The 6,310-nt window shown below is 39.6% G+C and overlaps 1 long non-coding RNA gene across 1 annotated transcript; it reads left to right on the top strand.

Moving 5' to 3' along the window:
• Positions 1 to 1,036: 1,036 nt before the first annotated feature.
• LOC117083430 lies at positions 1,037 to 5,306 on the top strand. Its single transcript, XR_004437084.1, has 3 exons — positions 1,037 to 1,188; positions 1,808 to 1,809; positions 5,158 to 5,306. It is a non-coding gene; the product is annotated as an uncharacterized LOC117083430 (long non-coding RNA).
• Positions 5,307 to 6,310: the final 1,004 nt, after the last annotated feature.

Below are 6,310 nucleotides of genomic sequence, written 5' to 3'. Positions count from 1 at the left end.
AGATATCACGACTGAGATTCCACAAAATCACTGCTAGCAAACTCCTCCATGAAAGAGTGGTGTAACACTGTGGAATGAATTCACACATCACGAAGCAGTTTCTCAGAAAGCTTCATTTCGGTTTTTCTCAGAAGATATTTCCGTTGCCCTTCTCTTCAAACCCATCCGAAATATCAGTTCTCAGAATCCACGAAAATCCTACTAGCAAACGGCTAAACAAAATAGTGGTGTAACTCTGTGAGCTGAAGTTACATATCAGGAAGCAATTTCTCAGAAAGTTTCTTTCAGGTTTTTATCTGAGGATATTTCCTTTCTCACTGTCAGCTGCATAGCACTAAGAAGTATCTTATTGCAGATTTGAAGAAAACTGTGTTAGCAAACTGATTCCTGAAGAGAAAAGGGTAATTGTGTGAGTTGCATTCACATATCGCAATGCAGTTTCTCTGAACACTTCTTTCCAGTTTTTATCTGAGGATATTTCCTTTTTCAACATAGCCTCAATGAGATCCCCCAATATCACTTTGCACAATCTACGAAAATGTGTTAGCAAACTGCTACTAGAAGGGAAAGGTGAAATTCTGCATGATGAATTCACACATCAGGAAGCAATTTCTCAGAAAGTTTTTTTCTAGTTGTTATCTGAGAATATTTCCATTTCCACCATAGGCCTCAATGCGCTCCCAAATATCACTTTGCAGATAAAACGTCAAGAGTGTTGGAAAGCTGCTTCATGAAAACTAGGTTGTAATTCTGTGAGATGAATTTGCATATCACAAAGAAGTTCCTCAGAAAGCTCCTTTCTAGTTTTTATTTGAAGATAATTCCTTTGTCACCGTAAGCTTCACTGTGCTAGGAAATATCCCAATGTAGATTTCAATAAAACACTGTTAGCCAACGAATCCATGGAAAGGAAAGTGTAACTCTGTGAGTTGGATTCACATGTCACAATGCAGATTCTCAGAACGCTTCTTTCCAGTTTTTATCTGAGGATATTTCTTTTTTCATCATAGCCCTCTATGGGCTCCCAATTATCACTCTGCCAATTCCACAAAAACAGTCTTACTGCACGTCTTCATGAGGAGAAAGGTGTGACTCTGTGAGATGAATTCACAGATCACAAAGAAGTTTCTCAGACAGCTTTTTCCTCATTTTTATCGGAGGATACTTCCTTTGGCCCTATAGTCTTCAGTGGTTTCCGAAATATCAGTTCTCAGATTCCAAAAAAGCAGGGCTAGTGAACGGCTCCAAGAAATACCAGTGTATCTTAGTGAGTTGAATTCACAAGGCACAAAGCAGTTTCTCAGAAAGCTTCATTCCAGTTTTTCTCTGAGGGTATTTCCTTTCCCTTGAACTCTTCAAATCCATCCGAAATATCAGTTCTCAGAATCCATAAAAGAGCTGCTAGCAAACGGCTGCACGAAATAGTGGTATAACTCTGTTAGGTGAAGTCACATATTGGGAAGCAATTTCTCAGAAAGCTTCTTTCACCTTTTTATCTGAGGATATTTCCATTCTCACTGTAAGCTGCATATCGATAAGAAGAATCCCATTGCAGATTTTCATAAAACTGTGTTAGGAAACTGATCTCTGAAGAGAAAAGGGCAACTGTGTGGGTTGCATTCACACATCGCATTGCAGCTTTTCTGAACGCTTCTTTCCAGTTTTTATCTGGCGATATTAACTTTCTCACCATAGTCATCAATGGGCTCTCAAACACCACTTTGCAGATTTCACGACAACAGTGTTAGCAAACTGCCTCATGAGGACTAGGTTGCAACACTGGGAAATGAATTCAGATACCACAAAGAAGTTTCTAACAAACTTCTATCAAGGTTTTAATTGAGGATGTTTCCTCTATCGGTGTAGGCTTCAATGCGATCCAATGTAGCACTTCTCAGGTTCCTCCAAGGCAGTCTTGTTCGACTCCTTCATAAAACGTAAGTGTAACTCTGTGAGTTATATTCGCACCTCACAAAGAAGTTTTTGAGAGAGCTTCTTTCTATTTTTTATATGAGGATATGTCCTTTGTCCCCATAAGATTCTTAGCACTAAGAAGTATCCCACTGCAGATTTCAAGAAAACTTTGTTAGCAAACTGATCCCTGAAGAGAAAAGGCTAACTGTTTGAGTTGCATTCATATATCGCAATGCAGTTTCTCTGAACAATTCTTTCCAGTATTTATCTGAGGATATTTCCTTTTCCACCACAGGCCTCAATGTGCTCCCAAAGATCACCTTGCAGATTCCACGACAACAGTGTTAGCAAACTGCTTCATGAAGACCAGGTTGTAACTCTGTGAGACGAATTCACAGACCACAAAAAAGTTTCTCAGAAAGCTCCTTTCTAGTTTTTATTTGAGGATGTTTCCTTTGTCACTGTAAGCTTCATGGTGCTAAGAAATATCCCAATGTAGATTTCAAGAAAACACTGTGAGCAAACGGATCCATTGAAAGGAAAGTGTAACTCTGTGAGTTGCATTCACATGTCACAATGCAGTTTCTCAGAACGCTTCTTTCCTGTATTTATCTGAGGATATTTCCTTTTTCACCATAGGCCTCAAGGCACTCCCAAATATCACTTTGCAGATTCCACAGCAACAGTGTTAGCAAACTGCTTTATGAGGAGAAAGGTGTAACTCTGTGAGAGGAATTGACGTATCACAAAGAACTTTGTCACAAAGCTTCTATCAAGTTTTAAATGGAGTATATTTCCTCTATCAGCATAGGCCTCAATGCGATCCAATGTAGCCCTTCTCAGGTTTCTCAAAGGCAGTCTTATTCGACTGCTCCATGAAACATATGTGTAACTCTGTGAGATGTATTCGCACTTGACAAAGAAGTTTCTGAGAAAGCTTCTTTCTAGTTTTTATCCAAGGACATTTCCTGTGGCACCATAAGCATCATTGCACTAAGAAGTATCCCACTGCAGGTTTCAAGAAAACTGTGTTACCAAACTGATCCCCCAAGGGAAAAGTGTAACTGTGTGAGTTGCATTCACACATCACAATGCAGTTTCTCTGAACGCATCTTTCCAGTCTTTACCTGAGGATATTTCCTTTTTCACCATAGGCTTCAAGGCGCTCCCAAATATCACTTTGCAGATTCAACGACACCAGTGTTAGCAAACTGCTTTATGAGGAGGAATATGTACCTCTGTGAGAGGAATTCACATACCACAAAGAACTTTCTCACAAAGCTTCTATCAAGTTTTTAATGGAGTATATTTCCTCTATCAGCATAGGCCTCAATGCAATCCAATGTAGCCCTTTTCCACCTTAGCCCTCAATGGGTTTCCAAATATCACTTTGCAGCATCCACGAAAACAGTGTTAGCAAACTGCGACTAGAAGAGAAAGGTGAAACTCTGCGTGGTGAATTCACACATCAGAAAACAATTTTTCAGAAAGCTCCTTTCTAGTGATTATCTGAGGATATTGCCTTTCTCACCCTAGGCCTCAATGCGCTCTCAAATATCAATTTGCAGATTCCACGACAACAGTGTTAGCAAACTGATTCATAGAGATGAGGTTGTAACTCTGTGAGATGAATTCATATATGCCAAAGACGTTTCTCACAAAGCTCCTTTCTAGTTTTTATTTCAGTATATATCTTTTGTCTCCTTAAGCTTTATTGCGATAAGAAATATCCCATTGTAGATTTCAAGAAAACACTGTTAGCCAACGGATCCCTGGAAAGGAAAGTGTAACTCTGTGAGTTGCATTCACATGTCACAATGAGTTTCTCAGAACGCTTCTTTCCAGTTTTTATCTGAGGATATTTCCTTTTTCACATTAGTCCTCCATGGGCTCCCAAATATCACTTTGCCAATTCCACGAGAACAGACTTAGCGAATGGCTTCATAAGGAGAAAGGGGTAACTCTGTGAGTTGAATTCACAGACCACAAAGAAGTCTCTCAGAAAGCTTCTTTCTCATTTTCATCGGGGGATATTTCCTTTGGCCCCATAGTCTTCAATGGGATCCGAAATATCAGTTCTCAGATTCCACAAAAGCAGGGCTAGCCAAAGGCTCCAGGAAATATCGGTGTATCTCAGTGAGTTGAATTCACACAGCACAAAGCTGTCTCTCAGAAAGCGTCTTTCTTTCTTGAGCTGAGGTTTTTTGTGTTCTCGGAGCACCACCGTGTGTCTTATTGCAGATTCTGCGAAAACACAGTTAGCAAGCTTCTCCATGAAAACGATGAAGTAACTCTGTGAGCTGAATTCACCCAAAACCAAGGAGTTTCTGAGAGGGCTTCTCTGCAGATTTGTCTGAAGATATTTCATTACTCACCATGGGATTCAACGATATCCATGATATCACTTCTGAGATTCCACAAATCACTGCTAGCAAACTCCTCCTTGAAAGAGTGGTGTAACACTGTGGAATGAATTCACACATCACAAAGCAGTTTCTCAGAACGCTTCATTCCGGTTTTTCCAGAGAATATTTGCTTGGTCCTTCTACTCTTCAAACACATCCGAAATATCAGTTCTCAGAATCCACAAAAAAGCTGCTAGCAAATGGCTGAACGAAATAGTGGTGTCACTCTGTGAGATGAAGTCACATACCAGGAAGCAATTTCTCAGAAAGTTCTTTCACTTTTTTATCTGCGGATATTTCCTTTCTCACTATAAGCTGCATAGCACTAAGAAGTATCCCATTGCAGATTTCAAGAAAACTGTGTTAGCAAACTGATCCCTGAACAGAAAAGGGTAACTGTGTGAGTTGCATTCACACATCACAATACAGTTTCTCTGAACGCTTCTTTCCACTTTTTATCTGAGGATATTTCCTTTTTCACCATAGCCCTCAATCAGCTCCCAAATATCACTTTGCAGAATCCACGCAAACAGTGTTAACAAACTGCTAGTAGCAGGGAAAGGTGAAACTCTGCGTGATGAATTCATACAGCAGAAAGCAATTTCTCAGAAACCTTCATTCTAGTTATTATCTGAGAATATTTCCTTTTTCACCCTAGGCCTCAATGCGCTCCCAAAGATCACATTTCAGATTCTACGACAACAGTGTTAGCGAACTGCTTCATGAAGACTAGGTTGTAACTCTGTCAGATTAATTCACAGATCACAAAGAAGTTTCTCAGAGAGCTTCTTTCTCATTTTTATCAGAGGATATTTCCTTTGGCCCTATAGTCTTAAAGTTGATCCGAAATATCAGTTCTCAGATTCCACAAAATAGGGCTAGCCAACGGCTTCACGAAATACCGATGTATCTCAGTGAGTTGAATTTACACAGCACAAAGCAGTTTCTCAGAAAGCTTCATTCCAGTTTTTCTCGGAGGGTATTCCCTTTGTCCTTGTACTCTTCAAATCCATCCGAAATATCAGTTCTCAGAATCCACAAAAAGTTGATAGCAAATGGCTGCACGAAATAGTGGTGTAACCCTGTGAGATGAAGTCACATATCAGGAAGCAATATCTCAGAAAGCTTCTTTCACGTTTTTATCTGAGGATACTTCCTTTCTCACTGTAAGCTGCATAGCGATAAGAAATATCTCATTGTAAATTTCTAGAAAACTGTGTTAGCCGCCTTCAGAAAAGTGTAACTGTGTGAGATGCATTCAAACATCGCAATGCAGTTTCTCTCAACGGTTCTTTCCAGTTTTTATGTGAGGATATTTCCTCTTTCACCATAGCCCTCAACGGGTTTCCAAATATCACTTTGTAGAATCCACGAAAACAGTGTTAGCAAACTGGACTAGTAGGAAAAGGTGAAACTCTGCGTGATGTATTCACACATCAGAAAACAATTTTTCAGAAAACTTATATCTAGTTATTATCTGAGGATATTTCCTGAAGAGAAAAGGGTAACTGTGTGAGTTGCATTCACACATCGCATTGCAGTTTTTCTGAACACTTCTTTCCAGTTTTTATCTGAGGATATTTCCTTTCTCACCATAGTCCACAATGAGCTCCCAAATATCACTTTGCAGAATCCACGAAAACACTGTTAGCAAACTGCTACCAGAAGGAAAAGGTGAAACTCTGCGTGATGAATTCACACATCAGAAAGCAATTTCTCAGAAAGCTTCTTTCTAGTTATTATCTGAGCATATTTCCTTTTTCACCATAGGGCTTCTTGCCCTCCCAAATATCACTTTGCAGATTCCACGACAACAATGTTAGCCAACTGCTTCATGAAGACCAGGTTGTAACTCTGTGAGATGAATTCACATATCACAAAGAAGTTTCTCAGAACGCTCCTTTCTGGTTTTTATTCGAGGATATTTCCTTTGTCATCGTAAGCTTCATTGCGCTAGGAAGTATCCCAATGTAGATTCCAAGAAAACACTG

Source organism: Trachypithecus francoisi, unplaced genomic scaffold (assembly GCF_009764315.1).
Source record: "Trachypithecus francoisi isolate TF-2019V2 unplaced genomic scaffold, Tfra_2.0 Contig00350, whole genome shotgun sequence".
In the NCBI taxonomy this organism is placed as follows: Eukaryota; Metazoa; Chordata; class Mammalia; order Primates; family Cercopithecidae; genus Trachypithecus; species Trachypithecus francoisi.
The sequence above is the reverse complement of the archived record's forward strand: the minus strand, read 5'-3'. Positions and strand labels throughout refer to the sequence as shown.